At 40.0% G+C, this 12,848-nt stretch overlaps 1 pseudogene; it reads left to right on the top strand.

Annotated features, from left to right (window-relative positions):
• The first annotated feature begins 9,281 nt into the window (after positions 1-9,281).
• On the top strand, positions 9,282-10,866 carry LOC100026315 (fructose-bisphosphate aldolase A-like; annotated as a pseudogene).
• The last annotated feature ends 1,982 nt before the right edge of the window (positions 10,867-12,848 follow it).

Below are 12,848 nucleotides of genomic sequence, written 5' to 3' on the forward strand. Positions count from 1 at the left end.
CATGTGATCAAGCAGTTGTTTTTCTTCTGTATTTCTATTCCCATAGTTCTTTCTCTGAATGTGGATAGTGTTCTTTCTCATAAGACCCTCAGAATTGTCTGGAGTCATTGCATTGCTGCTAGTAGAGAAGCCCTTGACATTCCATTGTACCACAGCATATCAGTCTCTGTGTACAATGTTCTCCTGGTTCTGCTCCTTTCGCTCTGCATCAATTCCTGGAGGTCATTCCAGTTCACGTGGACTTCCTCCAGTTCATCATTATTCCTTTGAGCACAATAGTATTCCATCATATAATGTGGTAAATATTTTTGATGAGGCTGCTGAAAGAGAAAACTACCTCCAAAAGGAGATAGTTTTAATGGGAAGGACCTAGATGAATGGGAAATGAAAAAAGCCCAACTAGAAACCTCCTAGGGCCAGTGACGCACAACCCTTGTAATTATAGAAAAAACAAGTTTATTGAGGTTAGGAAATGGTAGATAAGGCACTAAATCCACACAGCTCTAACTCTCCCTACCAATCTATGCTTTCCCTCATGGGGATTGCTCTCTTCTGGTCTTCTGTGACAATTAAAGTAGTGGAAGCCATAAACTATAACATTTAAAATAGTGGTTGCCTTAAATTGTGACTGCAGAAACATGGGTTCAAGACAGTGTTTTGATTTTAATCAAAATATAAAGTGGTCGCCAGGGGAAAATTCCCAAATATGAAATATACCCAAGTCAGCTGGGTTTTATAGAGATTTTAATTAATACAAATAAGGAATTAAGGAAAGGGAGAGAGAGAGTAAGAGGAAATAATGGGAAAATGGGCCTAGGCCTGAGCTTTAAGAGAGATCAGTCAGTCTTTAATCCACTCACCACAAGATTTGTCCCAAGCAAGATTCTAGTGTTCAGAGAGACCCAGCTATTCCAACTAGTCCGAGCTCCAATTCAGCTTTGGCAAACTGACTTTTCAGCCAGCCACCAAGCCCTTCATTGTTTAAAATGGGGAATGGTCTTAACCAAATCTTATGAAGTAGGGTCTGGGAATTTTTGAGATTCACAAACCCCCCTGATGATCATTGGGAGACTAGTCTCCCCATTGATCATTTAACATAATCATCTTGTTGTCCTAAACGCACTTCTAACTACACATGCATACAATATTCAATTTTCTAAGAGGAAATTAGAGTAGTGAGTGAGAAATAGAAAAGAAAGAAAGCAAAACCAATGTTTTGCTAGGCGCATTGACAGAAAGCCAAATTAGGGGCAGGCCCTTTTGGCATAAATGTGTACATTTACAATAAATATTCAATCAATCTTCAGTTCAATCAACCATATCCAAAGTTCATTCTTGATCTTCTTGATGTAGTGATGAGTTTTCTGGCATCTTTCTGCAACAGTTCATTCTCTGGATATTCTCTGGATTTAGGAGTTAGCAAGCTTATTCCTTGAAGAGCTTTTCATGAGCAAAATCAAAATCTTAGATTTTTATAAAAATACAATCTCAAACAAAAAATCAAAAATCTTGGATTTAAATTAAAATACAATCCCCCCTGAAGTAGGTGTTAAAAACATGCAGTTCAGCTTAGGATGCAATATTGAGTTATGGGGGTATATGAGTCAATTACCAAAAGAAGAGAAAAACACAACCAAAAACATAAGGGGAAAAAATTCAAAATAGGCCCTTGTATAGGTCCAGTTTAAAGTAATTTCTATCCCACAAGTCTGTAGGACAGAATGCAAGAATATTTCATTTACCCATTTGCAGCCAAGACTACAGGAAGTTGCCATAATATAAGAAGGAAAAGAATTAGAATTCTATTTTGATAGGGAAATGTCTGATTTTTGTCATTCTTAGGGATATAGGGAGCCAGCATGATAGTCAAACTTTGTACTTGTCTGTGTTACAAGGGAATCACTTTAAAAGACTGATATATATTAATTTAAGGTCGCCAAGGAATCAGCTATGTAATTCCTAAATGAAAAACTCAAGTCAGCCGTCAGCCTTTTTTGGAGTTTAATTACAATAGGAGCAAGAAAGGAATTAGAGATATATATAGAGAGAGAAAGGGGAGAGAAGGGAATAGGGCTTAAATACCCCTTCTGTTTAGGCTGGGCCAAAAGGCCCAAGCCCTTAGATAGCTGGAGCAAAGAAAAGAGATCAGTCCCTATTACTCACGTGTCCAAAATGGAGAAACAGTCTCAGAGGCCCCCACCTTCAGCTTCCTTCAGAGCAAGCTTCCTCAGAGCCCAGGAACCACACCGACCAAAAACTCCACCACCTCCAGTCTCCAGACCCTCCTATCTTTAAGGACACCATCCAAGTTGCCTCCCCTCAGTCCTCACATCTACCAATCACTCTTCATCAATTTCCCTGTCAATGGAGGCTCTCGCTTAACCCAGGACCGCCCAGAGGTTTCTGGCTTTTGCACATGTCTGTTGAAGGTCATATTTTTCAAATGATTAAATCTTTACTCCTTTGTTACAGCCCTTTCTAAATCCTGTTAACTTGAGTATGGTAGAGATTGGAATAATTAAATTTTGATCTAGGCTGCAGCCCTTACTCAATCCTATTAGGACTGAATAGGGTGGAGATTTATTCCAAGTATCTCCATTGTATCAATTCTAAAATCAATCAAGACTCAAAGAAATTCCTGTTCTATGCTTAAGCATAGGTCAAAGTCCTTTCCATTGTTCAGCAAAGGGTTTCTGTCCTAAAGTAATCTTAAGAAGGGAAGAGAAGGAACCTCCCATGTCAATGGAGTTCCCATTCCAATAGACTATCAGTAAGAAATTTTCCAAGTATGAAATATCCCAATGGTGAAATTTCCAACATTTATAAGTCTAAGGAATTTTGAGGTTTACATCTGAGTACTTCTCAAAGAGTGTAGATACAAGGAAGTCCTATGACTTAACATATGTCAAGTGTCGCAACCTCAAGACCACATTAATTTCAACTCCTTCCATATTGGCATAGAAGTTTATCAATCCCACATGGATTGGTTTCATTTTGACCTGTGTGCTCTTTTTGGCACTTTTCAGGTTAAGTCTGTGCTCCTTGTTTTTATCCCATTTTCTGGAATCAGATACAAACATTAATCACAGTCCCATAATATTTTAACAATAAATGACAGATTCCTATAGTTTAAAGCTTTGGGTATGCATTGATATTATAGCAAGAATATATATATTGAACTTGTATTACTGCAAAAAAAAATAGTAATTATATGTACCTTTAGTACAAGAAATGAGAAAAAATCAAATATTCTAATCAAAATAAAAGAAAAGCAATAATAAAAATTAAGGAAAAAAATCAAGAATTCAATGCGTTCCTGAAAAACAGCATCCACTTGTCTATGGATTATTATCTCCAATTCATATGATAGGGTACAGTCAATCAGTCTCAACAGAAGATGCTTTCTTCACATGTGAGCAATGAATCCAAGAGTCCTCTCTCCAACCTTTATAGATGTTGGAGTAGTTAACAATATTTGGAATGGTCCTTCCCAGGAAGGCTGAGTTGCTCCAATACACTTGAAATTCTTAATATACACTTTGTCTCCTGGGTTCAGGTCATGAAGGGAAAAGTCTAGTGGTCCGGCTTATACTGCAGCTCCAGATTCATGAAGTTCACGCAGTTTGTGCTGTAATTCCTGTATATAGGAAGCAATAGTAGTATCTCCCCCTAATAGTGATGTATATGCAGGGGAAAAAGGTTTAGCCTGTATAGGTGGATGTCCAAAAAGCATCTCAAATGGTGAGATGTGCAGGTCTCCTCTAGGCCTGCTTCTAAGATAAAATAGGGCCAGAGGGAGAATTTCAGGCTATTTTAAATGTCTCAGTGCATAATTTTCCAATCATAGTTTTAAGTTCTTTGTTCATTCTTTCCTACTATTTGGAGTGGAGACAAAACTGAAAAAGGTTAATTAATGTCAATAAAATCAATAGAGTCTAAAAAGAACCACCTTCATTATATTTGGGATGTTCCTTGGGCACCCCCCTGAAGGGCACCTCCCGGAGGGGCATTAGCACCGAGTATTTTTTGGATGAGCACCATTTCTTATAAGTTGTTGGGTATTATCATTTTCTTCATTTGGAGCAGTGTCATTATTTTCCCAATTCCTATTTTTATAATTTTGGTTTCTAAAGTCCTTATTTCTATAGTCATTATAGTTATTTCCATAATCATTATTATAATTTCTAAAATTCTGGTTTCTATGACCATTATCATCATTTCTATAGTTATTATTTCTAAAGTTGTTATTAAACTGCGTATTCCTTCCGATAATCTTGAGAAAGGTTCTACATTCCATCATTTTGTAGCCCTTCTTCTCACAGAAGTGGCAGGTTACTGATTTATTCGTGAATTCCCGCAAAGGGGCTATGGTCTCTCCCTTATTTTTCAATTGTCTTTTTAACATTTCAATTTCTTTCTTTAAGTCTTCCACTAACATATTGTGTTCTTCAGGTCTTTTTACATGACCCTTATAAACAAAGGTTGCTACTCTCCTCAATTCTTCGAGGTCCATAGAGTCCCAATTAGGACAGCTAGTTTTAAAGTAGTCTTTTACCACTGAACAACAATTCTCAACAAATTACCTATGTATTTGCCTAATGTCCCTTTCTCTGGATAAATCAAGGTCCATATATGTATTTCCTATGACAATAAGTCTGTCCATAAAGTGGGAGGGTGTTTCATCAATATCTTGTTGAGTTCTTTCAAATTTTGACCATTTTTCAGGTCTATCCGAGCATGCTCTCATGGCTGTCAATAATGCTTCTCTGACCTGGTATAGTTTTGTGTGATCTAGTTCAACATTGGGGTTCTAATGTGGATCTGCAGTTGGCCAATAATGTCCTCTTCTACCTCCTTTTTGATTAGCCAGAGAAATGATATTATTTTTTTTCTCTTTTTTGTTAAAAAATGTCTCTAACAAATTTTCAACATCCATCCAAGTGGGGTCAAAAGTTCTGAATATGTTCCCTAATTTTTTTTTTATAATTAATATTGGTTCTTCTTCAAATGATGGAAGATCTTTCTTAAGTTTATTTAAATCCTCAGGGCTAAAAGGTATATGATATCTTACAGATATCAAGTTTCCATTTTTATTAAAAGTGGGTACTTCCCTTAAAGGAAATAGCCTATCTGAATTATTTGGTACGCCTGTTTCGGTTTCTAGGCTTCTTGCTCCATTCTCAATAGGGTAGGTATGATAAAGAGAAGAATTGGGCACACTGAGGGAGAGGGTTTGTTGTTGTCCCATAGTGCCAGAAAGATCAGAGGTAGGGTGTGAATTTAGGTTAGAGGCATTAGGTTGTTCAGTATGGGTGGGGTGTGAACTCAGAGTGGAGGCATTAGGATGGTTGGAAGCATGGGTGGGGTGGGAATTTAGAGTAAATGTTATACTTCTCAAGCCCTTCCTATTCACTCCCTGATTTTATCTAGAACTCAAAAAGCTATCTGACTATCTATATAGTATAGATTATCTTTAAAAGGCTGAGGATGCAGGACTCACAAATATACTGAGTCCTTACCCAAAGTCTGGGGTTGGCTTCCTAGGTAAACCCAAAGTCCCAGGTAACAAAACCCTTGGGTTTACCTTAACCAAGTTGTTTCTGATAGGTTGATCTCAGACAGGTTGATCTCTGTACTTCAGGAAATTTCAACCAGGAATTCCTAATCTTTTCACAAAATTAGTCTTTCCCAGGGGATGTCAGAGCAACAATCCTCCTTACCAGCTCAGAGGAAAGCCAGATCAGGAGAGACCATTAAACCCAGTAAACTCCTAAGATCCTTCTCTCCTTCCAGAATCTTCTTCCAGGGTTTGTGTCCAAATTCTCCTCCTTTCCTTTTTTTTTTTAAACCCTTACCTTCTGTCTTGGAGTCAATACTGTGCATTGGCTCCAAGGCAGAAGAGTGGTAAGGGCTGGGCAATGGGGGTCAAGTGCCTTGTCCAGGGTCACACAGCTGGGAAGTGTCTGAGGCCAGTCCTCCTTTCCTTTTAAAAACAATCCATGCATTTTTCTCATCCCTTATCACTTGTCCTTATACTGCAACTTCCTATTTAATGTTTTCCTTCCTATTAATAATCAGTATGTTGTAATGCACTCCTTAGGGAGAGTCCTAAAAGGTCAAGCCTAGAATATGAACTCTAGGAAGAAAGTATTATAAAGTTGTATGGATAGATAAGTGGTAAATGAATCAGCATAGGCAAGAATTAGGTAATAATGAATTTAGGGAGAAACTGATCATACTAAAGAAAGGGCAGTCAGCCAGTAAGGTTTCAGAAATGATCAATAAGTCAATTAACAAGTATACATTTAGCAGCCAATGTGTTCTGGGCATTGGGCTTGGTGTAAGCAATCCTAATACAAAGAACAAAACAGTGCATACATAAAAAGATGCTTAAATTGTAAAAATTAAATTAGTTTCTCTACAAAAAGTATTATATTTTATGAGGTTTATTAAAGATTATTAGAATTAAGAAATAAAGAAAATACAAAATAAGAAAGCACATGTCTGGGAGGGCTGAAAAGCCCATTCACAGCCACTTACTCTATATCTTGAGGGACGCGTGCGCTTAGAAGTGGAAGCAGAGAGACCAAGTAGGCGGTACAATTAGTTTAAATACAATTTTTGTTCCTAGCCTAGGTGGGAATTCAGGTGATATTATAAGGAATTCTGGGAACTGCCAAGGACTCTGTCAAGGACTTCTGGGGATTGAAGTCTGGGATTCAAATCTCCATTTTTACAATATAGTCTAATTGGGAAGACAATATGTGTTAAAGAACCTACATAAGAAACATAAGGAAAATAAATGCAAAATAGTTAAATACCGTTATTTTGGCAAAGAGCAATTGGAGTTGAGTAGAGGAGTAACACGGTCAAATCTGAGTTAAAAAAAATACTTGGCAACAGTGTATGGGGCAGATTACAATGGTGAGAGGCTTAAAGCAGGGTGACTAAACCAAGAGGTTGCTGCAAAAATCTGCACAAGAGATGATGAGAGTGGGCTACAGTGGTGGCTATAAAAGAGAAAAGGGGGGGATGCAAGAGATGCTGTGGGGGAAAAATAGCAAGATTTGACAATTGATTGGTTATGATTTGAAGGAAATAATGCTGAGATTATGAACCTGGAAGACTTGTAAGGATGGTACCTTCAACAAAAATAGGAAAGTTTTGAAGAGGGAAAGGTATGGAGGAAAGATGAGTTTATTTGGGGATGTACTATATTTGAGCTATTTCTATATATCCTTAAAGCTTACAATGTACTTTCTTCCCAACGGCCCTGTGAAGTGGGTAGCACAAACATTATTCCCCCTCCCCTTTTTTTTTTTACAAATATAGGAAATGGGAAGGGAATGCTAAAGGGACTTGCCCAGAATCACTCGACTAGTAAGGGTAGGATTCAGGATAATGAATCAGAGATTAAGACCTGGAATAGACCATAAAGGTCATTTGGTCTAACCCCTCAGAGGTCAAAAATCACCTAACTAGTAAGTAACAGAGTCTGGATTCAAATTCAGGGCCCTTGAAGTTTGGTGTTCTTTCCATTAGACCACCACCACTAGCCAACCTGCCCAGGAAGATGGGCAGATTTCTCAAAGCCTTGGGCCAAATATGACATAGCAGAAAGGAAATGTAACTAAAATTGTGGCCATCAAGAGGATCAGTATAGCATTGTGAATGAATAAAGCATTAAGTTTTTACTGTGTGCAAAACATTGGAGACACAATTAGGAAAATAAGACAGCCCCAACTCTCAAGTAGTTTACATTCCTAAAAAAGATCAAAGAAAGAGGAAAAGGACCCACATGTACAAAAACTATTTCTAGCAGCTTTTTGTGATGACAAAAAGCTGGAAACAAGGGGAAAGGGGTTATCATCAATTGGGAAGTGGCTGGACAAATTATAGCAGATGAAGTAAATAGAAGAGTCTCATTCTATAGAAAATAATGAAAAGGATTTCAGAGAAAACAGATTATATGAACTGACACAAGGTAAAGTGAGCAGAATTGGACCAATTTATATAAAAATTGAGACAAAAATATCTACCAGCTTCAATAAGGTTCAATGATGAAGAATGCTACCTGCTTCCTAAGAGAGGCCAAGGGCTAATTATGCAGAATGAGACATATTTTTGACGTGGCCAATGAAGGAATTTGTTACAAGTTTATAATAAGAGATGAGTGGAAGAAAAAAATACTGTTGAAACAAAATTTAAGAATAAATTTTTTAAATCATTTACATAAGATTCAGTACTAAAAATTAAAAATTGAAATTTGTGTATGTATATAACATGTACAGACATGTATATGTATTTCCAACATTTCATAAGGTGAAGAGGAAGAGGTTCTTCCCTTTGATAGTGTGCCTCAGGCAATGGCTAAACTCAAAGAAGCATCTCCCTTGTGGGCATATTATCATCTCTGGGAAGGGGCCAAGAAGTCCAGTGAATTGTGTTTAAGAAAAAAAAGTCTAGGACCTTTGCAGCAACTCCCATTCACCTGGGCTGTGTGACAAAAGCAGCTTAAGTAGGAACCGAACCCAAGTAGCCTTTTTCACCTTTGATGAGTATTTCCGAGACCCTGGAAGCAGTCTGAGGTGCCTGTAACCAATGACCCTTTTTGCTAATCCTCTCCACAATTGGTGGGGTGGGAGAAAAGTATCTCTTCCTCTGGTCTTGATCTTCCTTGCTCTTCTTAAAATGATAGCCCCTCATGCCAGGTGTGGAGTGCAGCCTGGACTTTGCCTGGAGAGGGATGGTAAGGAGGAGAGAAAGAGAACAGGAAGAACGCTAGGGATTGAAAAGGGACCCCACCAGGTTAGGTGTTCAGAGCTAGCCAGGACCAGCCTGTCTCCATCAGTATACTGACTGCCAAGGTGCTCTCCTCCAGGTCTCCTTCTTACCGTTTCTTACTTTTGTGTTGGCTAAAACAAAAGAATTAACAACAGCCACAAGAACACTTGGAATCAGTTTCATATACTTTTTTTTTACCTTCCCTTCCATCTTAGAATCAGTACTATATATTGGTTCCAAGGCATGAGGGTAAGGGCTAGGCAATGGGGGTCAAGTGATTTGCCCAGGGTCACACAGCTAGGAGGTGTCTGAGGCCACATTTGAATCCAGGACCTTGTCTCTAGGATAAAGAAAGGCATTGGGAGTTTAATGTGCTGCGAAGGAAGATTGGAACTAAATACCAAACAGATAAAATTCCCTATTTAGTTCTTGAGGGAATAGGGAGTCCTTGGAATTTAATGAGTTATACATCAGACCTTGCTTTACAAATTTCACTTTGGGCAGAAGTTCGGCTCCCGACCATAAGTGGTCTTCTTCCTGCAGTAAACTCACCATCAAGGCCAGCAGTTCACCTCTGAGGCCAGGAAACTACCAGTTCAGCTAAAGAAAAAACATGCCTTGCCAATTCCCAGAATTGTCACCAGAGCAAAAGAAAGAGCTCTCTGAAATAGCACGAAGAATTGTTGCTCCAGGCAAGGGAATCCTGGCCACAGATGTGTCCACAGGCAGCATTGCAAAGCGGCTGCAGTCCATTGGAACTGAGGACACAGAAGAAAATTGCCGCCTTTATAGGCAGTTACTTCTGACAGCAGATGATCGAGTGAACAACTGCATTGGAGGTGTCATCCTTTTCCATGAGACGCGCTACCAGAAAGCTGATGATGGTCGTCCCTTTCCCAAAGTCATAAAGGCCAAGGGTGGTGTTGTGGGCATCAAGGTGGACAAAGGTGTAGTGCCCCTGGCAGGGACCTATGGGGAGACTACTACCCGAGGTCTGGATGGGCTAGCTGAGCGCTGTGTCCAGTATAAGAAGGATGGGGCTGACTTTGCCAAGTGGAGTTGTGTTCTGAAGATTGGGGAAAATACACCTTCTCCACTTGCCATCATGGAGAATGCCATCGTGCTGGCCCGATATGCCAGCAGAATGGCATTGTCCCCACTGTGTAGCCAGAGATCCTCCCTGATGGAGAACATGATCTGAAGTGTTGCCAGTATGTCACCAAGAAGGTTCTGGCTGCTGTCTACAAAGCTTTGAGTGACTAATGCAAATACTATCAACAAAGCAATGGGTTCAAATCAAGAAAACATCTAATGCCCAGTGGACTTACGCGTCAGCTATGGGGGGTGGGGGGGAGGAAAAGAAAATGATCTATGTCTTTAACGAATAATGCTTGGAAATGATCAAATAAAATATATTAAAAAAAAAAAAAAGCTTTGAGTGACCACCATATCTATCTGGAGGGGACCTTGCTGAAGCCTAGCATGGTCACTCCTGGCCATGCTTGTACCCAGAAATATTCACCTGAGGAGATTGCAATGGCAACTGTAACCGCCCTTCACTGGACTGTGCCTCCTGCAGTCACTGGTATCACCTTCCTGTCTGGGGGTCAGAGTGAGGAGGATGCTTCCATCAACCTCAATGCCATCAACACCTGCCCTTTGCACAAGCCATGGGCCCTGACCTTTTCTTATGGCTGAGTCCTGCAGGCATCTGCCCTCAAAACCTGGGGTGGAAAGAAGGAAAATGTCCAGGCTGCCCAGGAGGAATATGTTAAGTGGGCCTTGGCTAATAGCCAGGCTGCTCAAGGCAAGTATACTCCATCTGGAAAGTCAGGAGCGGCAGCCAGTGAGTCCCTCTTTGTCTCTAACCATTCCTACTAAGTCAAGGCCTTCCATCTGGGTATGCCCTAACACTCCAGGCCATCCCTCACAGTTCAGGAAGAGGCTGAGATCCCAGAGCTTTGTGCTGACCTCTCCCATCACTCCTAACTTGTGTGGTGTTGTTGCTCTGTGGTGAATCTAGTGTCCCCTCCTCAGCCCACTTTTCCCAATAAACAACTATTTAACAAGGAGAAAAAAAAATTTCACTTTGGCAACAGCATGTTAAAATCATACAAAACTCCTAGAGATGCAACCCTAGAGCGTGCACTTTGTAGCATAAAAAGCCCTCCAGAGTCTGGCTCCAAACTCTTTCCCATGCTGATTATTTGATGGCTTCTAATCTACTCTATGCTTTGCCATAGTGGCCTGCTCCATGTTCCCCAAGCATGGCTTTCTACCTCACCCCTGTCACTGTCCACAGGCTCTCCTCAATGGCCAGAACATCCTGCCTCTTAGAACCCCTCCAACTTTGCAGAGCTTAACTCAAATGGTATCTCAAAGGATTTTTTCTTTCCTAGTTCCCCCACCTGTTAGTAATATACCCAAACCATCCCTGTCATTTTGTAGATTTCCTGTATTGACTGATCTGTGAGCATGTTGGAGTCCCACAATAGAATATCACCTCCTTAGGACAGGAACGTCCACATTTGTATTTATGTGCCCTGTATTCCCATGCCCCAACACATTCAAATGCTTAATAAATGCTGGAAGTACACATTCCCCAAAGGTATTCACTGGGATCCTGGAAGATGTTCTGTGCAAAATTCCAACTGGAAGAGGGATTCACTATAGCCAGGAAGGTTCTCTGGAAATTCAGGTGTAAAGATGGCATGTTCATCCATTAGAGGCTGTCTGGTAGAGTGGATAGAATGCTAATCTTAAAAACCAAGGGTTCGAATCCTGCCTCTTGATACTTTCTAGCTATGAGACCTCAGGCAAGCCACAAATTTTCTGAGCCTCAGATGACTCATCCATGAAATGGGAATAACAAAGCCTACAAGGCCATTGGAACCAAGGGATAATGTATATACTTTGCAAAACTTAAATGTATAAAATCAACATCATATAGGCAGTTGGCACAGTGGATAGGGCTCTGGGCCTGAAGTCTAGAAATGAACTCAAATGCTGACAGAAATCTATTGAGTTGTGTGATACTGAAGTCACCTAACCTGTTTGCCTCAGTTTCTTCATTTGCAAAATGGGGAAAATAGCACCTCTCATAGTCATTGTGAGGATCAAATGAGAATGTAAAGCACTTAAACTTTAAAATGATATCTGATTTCTAATTAAGGACTCTTCAACAAGACCTGATTACTTAAGTCAACTGGCAGAAAATCAAGTAGATGAAGAAATATGAATCTTTCCCATAGTCACTGTGAAGGGGCTGCCATAAACACCAACTCCACCAATGGGCAGATAAGCCCCAAAGGCCCTCAAGTAGAGGCACCCCCCAATCCTTCCAGAGCCCCCCCAAGCCATCTTGTGAAACAAAGCCTGTGCAATTTACCAATTGCTTTTGTGGGTGCTGTGGCCTCACCTCCTCATGAGCCACAAGGTCCTTGGCACCGTCAAATGCTTCAGCATTCAAAACAGATAGGATTGTATCCATGGAAATAACATGAAAATATGAAAGAGAAGGCATGACCATCTGCTTTGCTGCTATGCCCCAAGGACCAGAGGCCCATCTAACTTTCCATCTAACTGAAGTTTAAACTCTATGTACTAGAACAGGAGTCCTTGAGAACAGAGCCTGACTTGCTTTTTCTATTTGCATTCCCAGTGCTCTGTACACAGTAAGGGTGGAACAAAGAAAGGCTCTTCCATACATTTCTGCCCACATTATGGCACTATGCAGTTCAATAGGCTGTCCTTGGAGTCAGTCCATCAGAACATATGTAGAGTGTCCCCAAAACGTCTTGGTGTAATTTTTAAATTGCTTAAAATGGAAAAGTAGTTTAAAACTATAGCACACACATGTGTATGTGTGTGCAAGGTATATGTACATATGCATGTACACATGCATCTGTGCACAGATATATTCACTTATGGATGCATTGTGTAAGCCGTGTGTGTACCGTGCACATGTGTACTGAATGCTTTCATGTGTGCCCAAGGACACTGACATGTACACAAGGATTTATACATGGGTATATTGTGTGTACACATTTACATTTATGTGGGGA

The sequence above is a fragment of the Monodelphis domestica genome, chromosome 6, assembly GCF_027887165.1.
Source record: "Monodelphis domestica isolate mMonDom1 chromosome 6, mMonDom1.pri, whole genome shotgun sequence".
NCBI classification, from domain to species: domain Eukaryota; kingdom Metazoa; phylum Chordata; class Mammalia; order Didelphimorphia; family Didelphidae; genus Monodelphis; species Monodelphis domestica.